Source organism: Chanodichthys erythropterus, chromosome 3 (genome assembly GCF_024489055.1).
Source record: "Chanodichthys erythropterus isolate Z2021 chromosome 3, ASM2448905v1, whole genome shotgun sequence".
Classification (NCBI taxonomy): domain Eukaryota; kingdom Metazoa; phylum Chordata; class Actinopteri; order Cypriniformes; family Xenocyprididae; genus Chanodichthys; species Chanodichthys erythropterus.
The window spans coordinates 367,935-385,917 of record NC_090223.1 but is presented as its reverse complement, the minus strand read 5'-3'; the positions used below and the strand labels follow the sequence as shown (position 1 = coordinate 385,917).

The 17,983-nt window shown below is 35.5% G+C and overlaps 1 long non-coding RNA gene across 4 annotated transcripts; it reads left to right on the top strand.

Annotated features, from left to right (window-relative positions):
• The first annotated feature begins 1,343 nt into the window (after positions 1 to 1,343).
• On the top strand, positions 1,344 to 14,163 carry LOC137014818 (uncharacterized). Of its 4 annotated transcripts, XR_010893899.1 has the most exons (6): positions 1,344 to 1,474; positions 7,172 to 7,289; positions 8,952 to 9,086; positions 11,775 to 11,829; positions 12,587 to 12,638; positions 12,728 to 14,163. It is a non-coding gene; the product is annotated as an uncharacterized lncRNA (long non-coding RNA). The 4 variants fall into 4 exon arrangements; XR_010893900.1 differs by lacking the exon at positions 11,775 to 11,829 and having other exon boundaries at positions 12,594 to 12,638; XR_010893898.1 differs by lacking the exon at positions 11,775 to 11,829.
• Positions 14,164 to 17,983: the final 3,820 nt, after the last annotated feature.

The window sequence follows — 17,983 nt, the reverse complement described above, 5'->3', positions numbered from 1 at the left end:
AATGCATCAAAACCAATGTTGTTACTAATCTTTCACATGTCTAAGACTGTGATAAAAGGTAAAAAAAATCCAGTCCACAATCACTTTTTATATTGAAAATAAGTCATTTTGTGTGTGTGTGTTTTTTTTTTTTTTTTTTCCCAAATCAGTGACATCATTTATAAACTTGGCAATAAAAAAGTAAAAATCCTGGATTTATTTTAAACATTTAGTAGTTTTGATCAGGACTGAGGTTGATTAACATATTTATGCAAAAAAAATGGAAAAAAATATTTATCTGATACATTTTTACAGCAGTTTAATTTAGTGGATGTTTTCATCCACGAACATAACGAAAGGGTAGTAAATTTGTACAATACACAAGGGTTAAGATAAACGCACCAGGGTTAGATGGAATCAATTTGAGTGTGAAACCAGACCAACGCTGCGGGGAGCACCGGGAATAATCGAGCCTGGGCTTGGACCGTGGCAAACAAGCCCAGTGTGAAATCCCAGGCTAAACCAGTGAAATGAAAGGCTCAGAATCCTAATAAATCAAACAGGACTGACTCAGAAATGAGTCAATGAATGCACACAATGCAGATCTGCAGATCTTACTCATTGCACTCAAATTCTCTAAAAAGAGAAAAGGAAAGTTCTCAGCTGGCATATACATAGATGAGTAAAAGTCGTTCCTGTAAGTCACATGACATGTAAGAAAGTGAAAGTGTTTTTGTCCATTGTGCTCTTGGAGTAATGTTTGCAGGACAGTAGCAACAGCCCTATATCTTCTCTCCATTTTATTCTTGGTTACTGTGATGAACACCCAGGTCTTCCCAGGTGAAAAAAAGTACACTCCAATAATGTACTTAAAGTGCTCTATTTTCACGCACTAATCTTGTACTTAATATACTAAAAATTCTTCTTTAGTACTTCTTAATATAATCTTAAGAACATCTAAGTGTATCAACTGTGCTATTTTGAGACAGCATGAAATATGAACTAAAATGTGATTTTAATATACTATCTCTGTATTTAAAAAATATATTTAGTTACCACTTGTAGTACACTATGGGTTCAAATGTACTATAATATCTAAATACATTTTTTAAATACAGAGATAGTATATTAAAAGCACATTTAAGTTCATATTTCATGCTGTCTCAAAAAACACATTTGATACACTTAGGACCATTTGGAGAAGCTGAACTACTACAGTTAATGATTACTCAATGTCTTCAGTACACTTAGAAGTAAAGGAGATATGACTGAATGAATCTGTAAAATAAATAACATAAATGTTCATTTGTGTGTGTGTGTGTGTGTGTGTTTGCACTTATTTCCACAAATAGTTAAATGCAAGAAACACTTTCACTTTCTGCGTTGTCATGTGATTTCAAAGAACTGTGCTGTGTTATATAAAAACCAGTAGAGGGCTTTCATTTGCAGTTTGGACCTCTAGAGTTGGACAGAAGACACAGAAATCAACACTCAGGTTTGTCTTTATTTCCTCAATATTATCAATTTTATTACTTTAAAGGGGTCATTTAATTACTCATTATGACAGGGGTGATATGAGGCCACTTTTACAAAATGTATTGTATGTGATGTGTGTATGTGAAGTTTTAGCTGAAAATACCCCACAGATATTTTTTTATAGCATGTTAAATTTGTCACTTTTTGAGCGTGAGCAAAAATGCTCTGTTTTTGTGTGTGTCCCTTTAAATGCAAATGAGCTGCTGCTCCCAAGAAGAGGATGGAGTTTCAAGAGCTCCTGTACAGCCAAGTTTACATTACAGGACTTTAAATGTCAACTGATCGCTGTGCTGTTCAGACTACATGACATGTTGTGGAGTGTTGACGTTGTTGTGGTGTTCACACTACGTGACACTACGTAAATTATCCGCAACAGGAGGTTACACACTACACGAGCTGACGACAACTGTCACCCAACGACTTTATTTGAAAATGGACATTGGACATGACACACCGCAACCAGTTGGCCACACTGTATGACAGATGTATCGCTTTTCTCACCATGACATCAACTATTTGATATTCCGCAGTGGTGGACACTGTATTTTTACTTCATTACTGTACTTAAGTACATTTTTTAAAGTATCTGTACTTTACTCGAGTATTTTTATTTTGAGCAACTTGTACTTTTACTTCACTACATTCCAAGGCATAAGATCATACTTTTTACTCCACTACATTTCATAAAACATATCTTTACTCCTTATTTTAAAATGAAGAAACGGTCACATGCTCAGAGACGCAAAAGCGGTATCTGTCTGAATCATGCACAAACTGATTCTTTTCAATCATCCTGTTAAATCGGTTCACAAATCACATCAACAATTAATTCGCGAATTGGACTGAATTGCAGCTGTTCTCGAGTCAACAAATCAGAGATTCAATGATCTTTCAGACCGACTCTCCAGTGAATTAAAAAAAAAAGCTCTGAATGCACGCACGACTGATGGTGAAAAGTCAGTTAGCCTACTAATGTTGAATTTTAGGGTTAATTATTGTAACTGAAAATCATATTTAGGTCAGTTGTTTTTGAGCTAAATCTGCTGTAAAGGGCGATCTGTTTAAGCCCACTGAAATGATTTAATGATATAAATTATATGAGATAAAAAATTTGTTCAAAAACATTGATTAATCATTGATTATTAATTAATTAAATATTTTAAATGGACTGCAGCAATTAATATTTTGTCCTCTAGTACACTATAGTTGTCCATTCAGAATTATTGGAGAATCATGACTTCTATTTGAAGGAAACAATTTTCTTTCTTTCTTTTTTTTTTTAATCCAGAATCGTTTAACTCTAACACAAATTAGAATACCACATTGATGTTCATCTTCCCCACTGCTGTTGCAATTTTTTTTTAAAATGTTATGTACTTAGCCCCATATGTTTCATCAGTTTTTAAATTGTTTGTCAACACACATTACATATTATGTATAAGCATCTACTAATCTTCCATCCATAATGACTAGTGCTGGCTATTTGACAATTCATAATCATTCATAATTATTTTGAGCAATAGGATTATATAAAATATATAATATAAAATTTAATTATGTAAGTGGCATATATAAAATGACAAAATAAACATTCATCAGTCAGTACTTTTTTACTTGCACTGCGTTCCAAATTATGCAAATGACATATCAGTAAGATTTCAGTAGAATAAACATTCAGACTTTAGTTTCTGTAAGAAAATGTTTATGTATCCATGTCTTTTTAGATAACTGGTATCAATCTCAGACAAAATAATTTGCCAGGTCTATGGAAACCCTACTTAGAGGTTGTTCCACATTATTAAGCAAGTCACAGTCATCATGCATTATGGGGAGGAAGAAAGATCTTTCTGAAGATGAAAAGCATGAAATGGTGCAATGTTGTGAAACAATGGAGATTATCGAATTATCATGAGATTTGTGAGTGATTTAGAGCACAGCAGAACTCGGTCAGATAAAGGCTTATTAAGGAAAGTTCCTGTCAAAAAAATTAATTGTATTAAAAGAGCAGCTAAAATGTGAATGGTGCTCGCAGTGGCAAAACTCGGTGCTCGGTTGCTAGGGTGTTTCTAGGCAATTGCTAAGGTGTTCTGGGTGGTTGCTAGGCGGTTGCTAAGGTACTTGGGGTGGTCACTACGGTGTAGCTAGGTTCAATTCAATTCAATTGAAATTTGAATACTTGGGGTGGTCACTACGGTGTAGCTAGGTGGTTGCTAGGGTGTTCTGGATGGTTGCTAGGTGGTTGCTATGGTGTTACTAGGTTGTTGGTAGTTGTCACAGATAGTTACTATGGAGTTTCTATAGAGTTCTTAGCATGTTCTCAGCCCACTTTAGCACTGAGCTAATCACTATTAGCATGTAGCTATTCACTGCTAGCATGTGTAGCATGTTGGAAGTCCAGTTTGCTAGCATGAGTCAAAAGAGCCAACCGCTCTTGATGTTCTGATGCAGAGATACAGGTCTTGCTAAACGGTTGCTAGGGTACTCCGTTTGATTGTTAAGGAGTGGCTTTGCAGCTACCAGTGATGATACTCTAAAGGTTGCTTGCCAATATAAACCAACCGCCATGTCTGTACGATGTTCTGTTGCAGAGATATAGATCTTGCAAAATGGTTGCTAGGGAGTGGCTTGGCAGCTGCCAATGATGATACTCCAAAGGCTGCTTGCCCGTATGAATGATATAAAGCAACCCCCATGCCTCTATGATATTCAGATTTGAAGATATCCCTCTATGCTTTGGGTTGTTAGGGTGCTCTAAATGGTTGCTAGGTCGTGGCTATGAAGTCTTGAAAATGATTCGTGATTGGCAGTTTGCTGCCCCGAGTCAAATAAGCCCACCCTCATGCTTCTATGACACTTCTATCCAAAGATATTCCTTTGATATTTTTCAATGGAAGTATATGGAGCTTGTTACTAAGGTGCTCTCTATGGTTGCTAGGGCGTGGCTTGATATCTTTAAAATGATCCATCCTGATAGACTGATTGGTTGCCTGAGTAAAATGAGCCCACCCCCCTGTCTCTACGACATTGTGATCTAGAGTTATGACTTGACAAAGTTCGTCCCAATGTTAAGTCTATGGGATTTTTCGCCCGCCGGACGAACATCGTACACCCGATCCCTTAGAAAAGTTATAGCACACCACTCTTCAATAATCCGCATGATTTGACACCTCATTCGTGTGTCTGTGACAAAAGCTGTGGGAGGAGTAGCGCGTCAAACTTTTGTGTGGAATAATAATAATAAGTATTTAGAATAACAATAATGGATGCTTTGCCTTTGGCAAGCACCATTAAAAAGCCAGTGTTGAGCACTACACTTCTGGGGCCCCAAAGAAATTTTTTCAGAAGGGGCCCGTGTTAGTGCATTCTTAAAAACTCCAAAATTTTCATAATCTTAATTATAGCATGAATTAATAATTTCAAAGGTTTATGCAAGGTGCACTGCCGAATTTCTAGCTAATGAAATTAAAACATCAAGGAAACAAACTGCAACTTATGAAAAACATATAAAAATATGTAAAGGGAAACCCATTAAAATATGTTTAATTGGCAGTAAAAACAATTAGCTAAATAAAAAAAAACAACCAAATTTTCGTTGACGGGTAAATGTTTTTTGATAGTAGAATACAAGAAGCGACACTCAATAGAACGTTCCATTGAAACACCGGCGCCCAGCAGCAGTCCTGCGTTTCCGCCATTTTGGGGTGAAAGCGAATGTCAGTCCACTAGTTTCTATGGCAATATCAGCTGCTTTGTTAAAACAAAACGTACATTAAAGCTGAAATCCAACCTGAATGATGACAATACAGAATAAAATACTATCTCTAGTGATCCTCAGATCCTTTTTACAGTTTATTTTACACACTTTGTGCCTTCCACTTTGCTCTCCAGAAACCCAGTCAGTTTGGGTTAAAATTCTTTAAAAGGCTTATGAACACTGAATTATTACCAACAAGTGAAATATGCATCAGAAAAATTGGGAATGTTGGACAATAAATATATTATAACAGCTTGATTTTGCAGTGTTGACTAATGTCCGTTAAAGCAAAAGTGTCCAAAAGTGTGAATTATGGGATAACGGACACAGCAATGCATCATGTATTATAAGACCATTATCTTATAATACATGATGGTGGATGGCGGAGTAAAATGGAAATACTCAATAAAGTAGGCTAACTATGTTACCTCAGATGGATGAATAGTAGATTCCACAATTTAAATAAACTGTTCTATTGCTCTTCTGATTTGGCAGTGAAATTCGCTGATTTTGGGAGCGTAAGATATGAAGGATTCTATGATCAAGTTAGTATTTTCACCCCATAATGGCGGCCGTGCTACCGGAGCGCCATCTAGTGGCTGTTACCCAAAAAGTATCAAAGTGTCGCCTCTTGGGTTCTAAGCTCTTTGTTAGTAGTAATGCTCTGGCGCCATCTAGCTGTCAGAAAAACTATAACACACCGCCAATTTGGCTTTCTAAATGTGTGATTTTATGAAATTACAGCGTGTTACAATAAAAAAAAATGCTATTTTGTTTAACTCCAAATTTGGGGTCGAATATAGACAAACCCAGCCACTGGGTTACATGTTTTTAATTCAATTTCTAACCCAACGGTTGTGTTTGTTCATTTTGACCCAAATCAACAACCCAACATTTTTTAAAGTGAAAACATATGAAAATACATCAATAATTCTCTAAATTAGCTAATTTTAGACTGTGGGCATTGCTTTTAAAGTAGGCCTACTCGAGTAACAGCTTTACTGAACGCAAATGTTTATTTCTTCTGTACATTAAACTACGCGTACCAACACAAACTGAAATTTCATCACTGGGCATTTCTAACGAAACACGGTGGAGACCTGTTATTGCTGAATTTATTGCTTTGTCAAAAAGACTAAATACGAAAATGAAAATGTTACAAATGTACATATATATATATGGAGCCCTGCACATGACATGCAAGAAAAAAAAAATTCAATCATACGCACAATTTACTAATGCGTTCCCTCGATTTATTGGTCATGCGCAATGATTTATAAATCGAGGGGACGAAATAGTAAATCATGCGCACGTTTTAGCCTACTACTTTTTTTTCCCCCTGCATGCATATACATACTTCATTCTTGGCACTTTTTTTCTGTTCCAGAAGGATAGTTTAGTTTTTCAGCCATAGATGTCAGGACGCATGTTATTATCTGCCGCACTGCACGATGTCCGGGTCTGAAAAAGTTATTAAATCAATATAAATCATTATTAAAATATTTTCACATGACTCTGCCAATGTTTAGTAGACATCACACATAAGTTTGTATATTATAAAGAAATATTCACATTATAGTAAATTATCGTCATGTTTATTTTATATAGTGATGAGCAAGGGGGCCCCCCTGGTGCTTGGGAGCCCTACACAACTTCCCTAGTTTGTGTATAGGGAGGATCGGCTCTGCTTGAACCCCTAATAATTTTATAATCGTGGAGGGCCCCTCACACGCTAGGGCCGTCCCCATTTAAAAAGTGTAGACTTTGTAAAATTAGTTTGCCTATTGTTAATATTAGTATTGCTGCTGCCATTATAAATAAAAATGCTTTTATTGTTGTAATATGAAGATGACATTTAAAATGAAATATTACTAACTTTCAACACCTTTTTTTGTGTTTAAGATGACTGAAAGGAAGAAAAATCAAAGATGGATTTGCAGTTTAAATCTGAAGCAACAAAAATGACCTCCAACCCATGAAGAAGAAGCTGAAGAGGAAAAGATATCAAGCCACATCCAAGGTTCTCTTCCCAAAATGTTTGATCAAGCTCGACCTGGAGCTTCTGTAGCTCTCTTCCCTGGAAAAAGAAAGCTTGTTTGCAGCCATTTTGATACTGGTGTCCATTAGGTGTCAATGAAATGTTAAGTCAGTGTCATTTTTGTGCTGGACCACATGTCTGTTGCTAGGGAAAAATACTGCTGAAATTTCAGCTTGCTGCACATTTCACATATTTATTCTTTTAGTGGAGTATTCATCCAAAGTGACATGGAAAGTACAAGAGGAACAAAGTAATTCATCAAGGAGCCAAAAATATTAATAATTAGAAATGGCAGGTTTTTGACAGCTAGATTAGGAAGCAAATTATTATCTGTACTGTATCTTATATTGTCAAATTAACAGTAACTTACTGGCAACAATTATCCAGTAGTTCCTGTATTTCATACCACTGTAAAATTACTGTAAAAATAACTACAGTAATTTTGATGCAAAAACAGGCAATAAAGGCAATGAGATCCAGGCAGTCCAGCAATGTCCGAGATCATGTTTGAATAAAGAATAATATATTTATTAAGCAAAAATTATAGTGACAAACAAATGAATCAAGTAAATAATAGTTTATAATAAAAATCTAGAGTATTGTATTTAACAGATGATGAGTGAAGATCAGAATATAGAGAAAGAAGGAACAAAATTAAGATATTGCCAGAATGAAATGAGAGATGAAGCAGAAACCAAAAAGAGCCAAAAGCCAAAAAGAGCCCCACTATCAAAGACCCAGTCCATTTTATACCATAACCATAGGAAAACTTACATCCCACTCAATAAGAAACGGTCAAACAGACTAATCCATTATGTCATAGTTGGTGTAACGGCTAGGTCCGAGTGACTGGCCAAATGTCAAAGATAGATGAAAATATGAGGGGTTGTTTTGACAACCTTAAGAGAATATAACAGATCTTGTGTTATCTCATGTCTGCAGAGATGGAAAAAGACATATTTTCATACAATGAAGTTCAAATGAGCAACTAATTCTGAAACCATCATCGCTTCTGCAGTACTTGGCAGGCATCCAATATCTTACCACAAAGTGTCAACATGACCTGTCACATTGAAACACTTGAAGAACTATTGAATATAGCAAGAATACTGTTATATATAAAATAAGAATAACCATAAAGGAGTACAATAAAGAGTAAATACTTGAAAGTATGATGAGGATTAATATATGGAGTAGGAGTGCATAAATATATGAAATCAAAAGTAATATTGATAAATCATAAGCCAACAAAATACATGAATATGAATATCGACCATTTTGGATCCATCAAGTTTTAAGCATTCTGTAAAAAAAAAAGTAAATATTATAAAAATATATATTATTGTTGTCATTTTTAATTTTACTTTTATACATTCAATAGCACAAGGTTTCATCTTTTACATTTCATAGCTGAATTTCAATAGGATATACACATTGAAAAAACTACTGTTCACTCTTTTTTGGTTCGGAGTAATTGAACGACCACAGGATGTCCGGTTAGAACATAACGTCTCACAACAGGGGAATCTTAACATTAAAATCCTCAACAATACACCCTTTCCACTAATGTTCAAATGTTTGTTGTAAGAAAAGTCATGCAATTCAATTATTTGTTCTGTGATTAAAAATAGTATTTCTTTTCAGCAGTGAATCATGTCCAACATCAGTGTGTCGTGTGCAGAGATTCAGTTCTCAGTGGGGTTTGTGTTCGTGATTCTGTCTGTGATTCTGAATCCAACACTCAACGAACCTGACTTTGAAAAGAGCTGGTATACAGAGGTGACTGTTACACACACACACACACACACACACACACACACACACACACATGTTAGGTTTTGTGGGGACTTTCCATAGGCCGCAATGCATTTTAAACTGTACAAACCGTACTTTCTATCGTACTTACAGTTGAGAATGGAGACCATGTTCAGAGGTGAGAGAGACACTTCAGTAAAACACATCAATCTGTCCTGATTCAGATCAAACTCTGTGTTGAAGTGAATCTGTCCTAATCAAAAAAATCCATGGATCCGACATGACCCCCTTAAATTTTTCAAAAAAATTAATGTACACACAGCACCCCATATTGACAGAAAAACACAGAATTGTTGACATTTTTGCAGATTTATTTAAAAGAAAAACTGAAATATCACATGGTCCTAAGTATTCAGACCCTTTGCTCAGTATTTAGTAGAAGCACCCTTTTGATCTAATACAGCCATGAGTCTTTTTGGGAAAGATGCAACAAGTTTTTCACACCTGGATTTGGGGATCCTCTGCCATTCCTCCTTGCAGATCCTCTCCAGTTCTGTCAGGTTGGATGGTAAACGTTGGTGGACAGCCATTTTTAGGTCTCTCCAGAGATGCTCAATTGGGTTTAAGTCAGGGCTCTGGCTGGGCCATTCAAGAAGAGTCACGGAGTTGTTGTGAAGCCACTCCTTCGTTATTTTAGCTGTGTGCTTAGGGTCATTGTCTTGTTGGAAGGTAAACCTTCGGCCCAGTCTGAGGTCCTGAGCACTCTGGAGAAGGTTTTCGTCCAGGATATCCCTGTACTTGGCCGCATTCATCTTTCCCTCGATTGCAACCAGTCATCCTGTTCCTGCAACTGAAAAACACCCCCACAGCATGATGCTGCCACCACCATGCTTCACTGTTGGGACTGTATTGGACAGGCGATGAGCAGTGCCTGGTTTTCTCCACACATACCGCTTAGAATTAAGGCCAAAAAGTTCTATCTTGGTCTCATCAGACCAGAGAATCTTATTTCTCACCATCTTGGAGTCCTTCAGGCGGGCTTTCATGTGTCTTGCACTGAGGAGAGGCTTCCGTCGGGCCACTCTGCCATAAAGCCCCGACTGGTGGAGGGCTGCAGTGATGGTTGACTTTCTACAACTTTCTCCCATCTCCCGACTGCATCTCTGGAGCTCAGCCACAGTGATCTTCGGGTTCTTCTTTACCTCTCTCACCAAGGCTCTTCTCCCCCGATAGCTCAGTTTGGCCGGACGGCCAGCTCTAGGAAGGGTTCTGGTCGTCCCAAACATCTTCCATTTAAGGATTATGGAGGCCACTGTGCTCTTAGGAACCTTAAGTGCAGCAAAAAAATTTTTGTAACCTTGGCCAGATCTCTGCCTTGCCACAATTCTGTCTCGGAGCTCTTCAGGCAGTTCCTTTGACCTCATGATTCTCATTTGCTCTGACATGCACTGTGAGCTGTAAGGTCTTATATAGACAGGTGTGTGGCTTTCCTAATCAAGTCCAATCAGTATAATCAAACACAGCTGGACTCAAATGAAGGTGTGGAACCATCTCAAGGATGATCAGAAGAAATGGACAGCACCTGAGTTAAATATATGAGTGTCACAGCAAAGGGTCTGAATACTTAGGACCATGTGATATTTCAGTTTTTCTTTTTTAATAAATCTGCACAAATGTCAACAATTCTGTGTTTTTCTGTCAATATGGGGTGCTGTGTGTACATTAATGAGGAAAAAAATGACTTAAATGATTTTAGCAAATGGCTGCAATAAAACAAAGAGTGAAAAATGTAAAGGGGTCTGAATACTTTCTGTACCCACTGTATTTTTTAAATATACTGCAATAAATGCATTGACCATGTATGGCTATATATTGATACATATAAAATATTTATAAATGAAGACAAAAATAGCATTATATTCATAAAGTTTTATCCTTTATTATGTACATATATTGTACATACATGTTTCCATATAAATGTGAATGTATTGTACATGTATACACATAATGAGTTACAACGGACTTCTAGTTCCCAGCATGCTTTGCTTCTGACTGCTAAAGGACAGAGAATGTTAAAATGAAGTGCTAGTTCATGTGTTTTGCTCAATATTGATATATGAGGGAGATCTGTTAGTGTTTAAAATTGTATTATTTTGGAATTTAAAAGGTTTTCTGGTATGTGTGAGTTTTTAGGGTCACCATTGTGTTGAAGAGTAGAGTCTGAGGTTAGGTTTATGATCCGCTGAACAACATTAAGACTATAATAACTTTATTTAAAAAGTGATAGTCTCTTTGGCAAGAACTTTAGGGTGTTTTTGTTAACTTGAAACATTTAAAATGTAAATAATTATAAAATATAAGAAATGGTTTACATAATATATTTACCATATGTGTGTATATACTGTATGAGTAAATATTTCTGCAATATATTATGCATGCAGTACCATATCTGATCACATTTAAATCTATATATTATGAAGTATATTACTGATATTACTATAATATGACATACATTATGGTATATTAGTAAATATATTAAAAAACACACACACACACACACATATATATACATATATATATATTAAATATATGAAAAGCGGCAATTCCTTATGTATCATTCAATATATTGTAATATATTTACACAATATATTATTTCTGTATATTTTCAAGTATACTGTTAAATCATGCAATATATTTATCATTCATATATAGGGATATATATTTTCCTTCCATGAGGGAAACTAAATGATGAGACTGACATTAAGAGGTGAATATAATTTATGATTTACTCCTCTATGGCATATCTGACATGATGTCCTTGTGACTGATATTGAGTACAAAGTCAAGCAGCGCGTTCACACAAAACATGGGAAAATGAAAGCACACAGCCAATGAAAAACACAAGCTGCGTGCAGCAGCACAATACCATGGAAGCCCGCGGCTGATGTAAACACGAACCATGCGTTACACAGAACACAACACACGCTGACAGAAGAGCGAACTCGAAACTGAACTAGACTCGAGTGCTGGGATCCAAACACCACGCTCCAAACATGAAACAAGACATACTAGAGACCACGGTGTACACTAGACTGAAGTGACAGAAATCAACTTCATTAAGACACAAAATAACTCTGTATAGATTTAGAGCTTTCTGTACACTGATAAAATTGATTTTTACTGCTTGTGTTCAGTTTATTTATTTAAAATGAGTTAAAGCAATGGCTAAACATTAATATATCCAACCTTAATATGTTCAATTCACATTTATTTGTGTAGCGCTTTTCACAATAGACATGTCATTTCCAAGCAGCTTTACAGAAAACACATGTTTCTTCATTATGATTTAGAGTGATCTGAGGTTACTGTCCAAATTATGTCTGTATTCAGAAATGTACAGTTCTAAGATAATACAATACAATACGTAGATCGGTAGTTCCCAGCATCCTTTGTTTAGTGCTGAAATTGCTGAAATTAAGTGTTATTTTATGTTTTTGATTTTTCAATTCCACCTGACGATGGAGAATGAAGGAAAATTTATCAAAAGGAGTAGCAGCATGGACATGCTTATCAATTGTAAGTTGTTGTCAATAATGCAAGTTTCTATGTGGTGTGAGATCTAATTAAACATGTTGATAAATGAGTGATGGGATCTTCTTCTGTAGTTTCAGATGAAGGTCCGGATGAGATTGATGAGATTCCTGAGATGAAAAACCAGATCGGACTGGGAAATACTCACAACACATGCAGTGAAGCGCGCAGCATTTACTTTGAACAGAACCGCTCTGAGATTAAACCATGGCCGGTCATCTTTGTAATTAAATTAAAAATAGTCATTTGATAAAGAGTACAATAAAGCAAGATAATTAGGGTGAATTCAGGGTGATTGGGACACTTTTTGCCATTGATATGAACTGGAAAAAGTGTCAATCACCCTGAATTCACCCTAATCAATTTAAAAAGTCTATTATTCATCTCTTGTGTCTTCGACAGCGTTTTAATCATTGGTGTGGATAACACCATAAAAAAGTGTGTGTAGCTATAGCTACTCCCCAACACTGCATTTGAAAACAGTTTTCATTTAAAAACGCTCCTCATCCACACTATATATTAATATCCACACTATATTATATTACAGTTTTTTTACAGGCGCTAGGACACATTTCTCAATACTTAGGTCACTTTTGCAAAACTCTTCACACAGTGAGCACAACAGAAGTCTATGTGGGCTAAACTGAGGATCAGTTATCATTGCTTTGGCACAAAATGCATTCAATGACTACATCTCTCAAATTTCATGAACTCTTTTCTCACTCAGACACAACAACTGCCAAAACTCTTTGTACGTACAGGCCAGTTTGCACATGCTTACATACTGTTTTCAAAACTGTTAAACTTATGTTCAAAACAATAACATAATACAAAACTGAATAAGACAGAAATATGCTGCATTTCTACAGTAATATTTTAATAAAATATATTCTGAATCTAAAAAATCAAATACTATCAAAGCAATTAGATGAAACTGAACACCTACACAAGCATTCATTTTTCAATTTATCATCCATTCAAAGAGGAAAACTTCGGAATAATTTTATACTGTTATGTAAATGTGGTTCATGTGACAAACTGCAGTGAATTATAAACAAAAGACAGTGTTATTCTTGTTTTGTTAAGAAATTTTACAAAAGAAAACACTGTATAATGATACCTGATGTTAGTGTTTTTAGGTCAGTGTTTTATGACTGACAAAGTGTGTTTGCTTTGCTAGTGTTCTGGAAGAATGAGTTGATTTGAGACATGAATGAAGTGTTTTGGTAGATGTAGTGCATTTTGAATGTGAAATGAACTGCTGTGCCAAGCTGAAAGTTGGTTAGGAGAACTGTGTGAGAGCAAAAGTAACCTAAGTATTGAGAAATATGTCCTAGTGATTGTAAAAAACTGTAATGTCAGCCCTGTCTGTGAAACCGGGACTTCATTGTCAAAACAATGACTCCTATTTAAATATTTTGGATTTTCTTTTCAAAGTAATAAAATGTTGTTTAAAAAATTAAATGTTTCCGGTGCAAGTAAAAGGCTGTTTTCAATCAACAGATAAGTATGGTGAACTACACTGTTAAAAAGTTACTGTAAATTTTACAGTAAAATACTGGCAGCAGGGTTGCCAGCCAGTTACTGTAATTTTTACAGTAGTGTTTCTGTAATTTAATTTACAGAATTTTACTGTATTCTCAATTACAGTAAAATTCTGTAAATTAAATTACAGAAACACTACTGTAAAAATTACAGTAACTGGCTGGCAACCCTGCTGCCAGTATTTTACTGTAAAATTTACAGTAATTTATATATTTTGTATTCTGCATTTTTACAAAAAAATATATTGTATACTGCATTTAACATACTTCTTTAAATAGCAAATACACACATTCAAATAGTTTAGTCAAGTAGAATATGTAAAATGCAGTATACAATATATTTTCGCTATTGCTCACTTAATGACTGAGAGCTTAATTTTAAATTTAAACTATTAACTGCATAAGCTTTAAACAAATTTTAACTGCATAAAGTGTTGTATAATGCATAACTTAATTCACCCCCCTCCCAAAAAAAAAGATATTTGAGGCTTCTTAATCTTGAAAAACCGGTCAAAATGTAATAAATATATCTTTCAAATTTACATAAAAAAAATGCCATAAAAGGTGTATTATTTTGAATTTATTTTTTATTTAGAGAATCATTTTATTTTTTAAAGGGACAAAATTTTGTCATGAAAATGTTTTTAAATTACTTATTGGCCATCATGGCCCTTCACACAAACAAATACAATTATAACTATAACTTGACCAACAGGGTCATATAAAAACATTTCTTAAAACCCATATCACTTTTATCACTTCATGAACATACCAACATGGCCAAACAACAAGTCCAACAAACTTGCGATCAAAAAAGAACAATTCTGCTCCAGATGATGTTCCATCCCAGGATGCAAAGAGAGGCTAGAAATATTGAAAGGAACACAGAGGACAATACATTAGATATATTACAAAACATAATACTTTAAGAGACTGATAGAGGGATGACAGATACAGTCAGTGACAGATAGAGGGATGATAGATACAGTCAGATACAGATATAGAATAATAAAAGTATATAATAAAAGGAAAAATAGATCTTGGTGTGTGTGTGTATTTCTTACATTTCAGAAATTCCACTGAAAATCCATCACTTTGCACAGAAGAGTGGCAACATGTAGGTTGAACGCAACCCGTTTCTTCTGAACTGTGGCCTGTTGTTTTAGATGGCACTTTTCCTTTCGTCTTTGTTCCTCTCTCCAGATAAATACCTACAAAGTGCCTAAAGGGTCAAGAATTCAGATTGGTTTTAGCTTTTGAGGCATGTAATCATGTTTTTGAAATTATACCATGTGGTAGAGCAGTATTAGCCTACAACTCCAGTCCTGAATACTTACCTCCCAGAAAGTTTTAGATGTCCCACTAATCAAAACACCTTATTTAACTAATTTGTTTGCCAGGGTCAAATAGAGAGACATCTAAAACATTCACCCTAAAAAATAAATGTCTAATCTAGTTGAGAAACAAATAGTTAGTTGTAGTTGTGTTAAAGGCCTCAATAGATATAAAATGTACATCTAAAAGACAAGTAAGATACAGGATGATCAGTTTGTTCATATCTGTAACGTTAAATAGCACATTTCATTTCAAGTTAAAAAAAGATTTGGTTTTGGTAATGGTAATATTAAATTAACAAGGCAAACTTATATCAAACAGAGATGTTAAAGTGTTTGCATTACCTTAAGTTAGAAAATGTCCACAAATACATCACATTGGTTACGTTAACAGCATGAAGCAGCACCATTTTGCGTGACACATCCTCCGTGAGCGGCCTGATCGCGTCGCGACTCGCGAGGCCTTTTCGTTTCGGCCCGTTAACAGATGACTGTCTGCCTGTACAAATGTGATTTACGCCATAAAATAATCACGACCAAGTGCGCTGATGAACACGAAGTTCTCGTGAATTCCAACTGTTTCTAATGATTAATTTTCAGCCCATAGCCGCTATGCTAAAGCGCCGGGGAATGTGTGAGATCCTACCGCGACCGCGCTGAGGAAAACCCCGCGCAAGTCTGCTTCGCGCCCCGCGGACGGAGGATGCGTCAATCCGGGGTTACCAATATGAATCGCGAATGTAAATACATACATATTTACCAAAGACTGAGGGGGGAAATGAAATAATAAGTCACTTACCACAGTTGTAAATCACTCCTCTTGCTGCTACCCGAATCTTGACCGTTGGAGATCCCATAATGCCTCTGTATATTTGAAATTTACAGCAATATTCTGTAAATTTGATTCAAACCGCCACGCCCCCGGAATTCATTGCAATTTACAGCAATATGCTGTATTATTAAAATACAGCCATCGGCTGTAAAATATTGCTGTAATTTTTACAGCAATTCATTACAGTGTATTTTTCTGATTACTGCTGACATAACTGAGCAAGAAGATGTGCTAGTTATCTTCGAGGAACACTAATACTGTCTGATTTGCACATAACGTAACTGCTGAATTTGTGAACTTTCAGTGGGGTTGTCCACATTTATGCTGAGAAATGTAATAGTTTGACTTGTCTAGGCACAGCTGTGTTTTGTGTCCTTGCTGCCAGCTAGACAGTAACTCGGTCAGCAATACACAAAATCATTGGACAGATATCGATATTCAATGTCCTGGATATGATTGCAAAGTACACAATTATAATAGTAATAGTGTAATACATTAGTGTAATCTACTACCGCTGTTTACGGACATCTAAATGGTCTATTGTCTTTAATGGAAACAAATGTTATGTGAACTCATAAACTGATTATATTAAACTGCATGTGTAAGCGCAGATTTCTAGTTAGAATAAGTGTTATTTGGTGTGTTTTTGCACTAGATGAATGTAGCGAGAGATATGTTCGTGTTTAATCTTCTGTTCTGATGGTATTTATAGGCTTTAAGCTGAAGAGCAGAGCCTGTAGATCAAAGATTGGTTACAAACATCTAGTTCATATTTACTGCATGTTTAACTGTATGCATGCAAGTGTACTGTGATAGTCTCTTTACTAATTACATTAGTACATGCAAGTGTATTGTGATTGTGATACGTCTCTTTACTAATTACTAGGGCTGAGCTTTCATGATTCGATTGGATTCAAATTCACAAGCTTACAATTCAATTCTGATCTTGATTTTGTTTTCATATTGATTCATTTGGATATATATATATATATATCAGGCTCAGTATAGGTCAGATTTTCTCAAGGAATAGAGTCTCTGAATGAAAGCTGTAAACTACACTGGAACTGTACAGTCGCATTACAGGTTAAAATGAAAAAATGATTTGAATGCAAACATTTTACTTGCACATAAGGCAGTGTTTATTCCAATAATAAAGTTATTAATTAATTAACTTTTTAATGACATAATTAGGTTTCTATATTTACACTGAAACTCATTGTCTGATTGAGCCGGATGAAGGAAACCTGTCTGGTAACAGGGTCAGTGGTGTGGGGAGTGAGGCGGGTGGCTTTAGCTTCTGAAGCGAACAAACTGACTTCTAATCTGTCTTTAATCTGAACTTATTCTTCTCCCTTCTTCCTTCACAGCTCGAAAAGGAGTTTATTTTAGATAAAAATGAAGAAAATCATATTATTGCACTCATAAACATGGCTCCCTTCCTGGACCTTTACTGATCAGAAGGGTCAATATGGTTAGGGTTTGACCATTAATGCCCCAATAAGGCAGCATCCATTTATGATTTATTTTTAGCATACTGTTTTATAGTGTTCTGCAATACACTGAGGTGTAACAGATATTTACACTTATAGTGCAAAGAAAAAAACACTATTTTCACTTGCT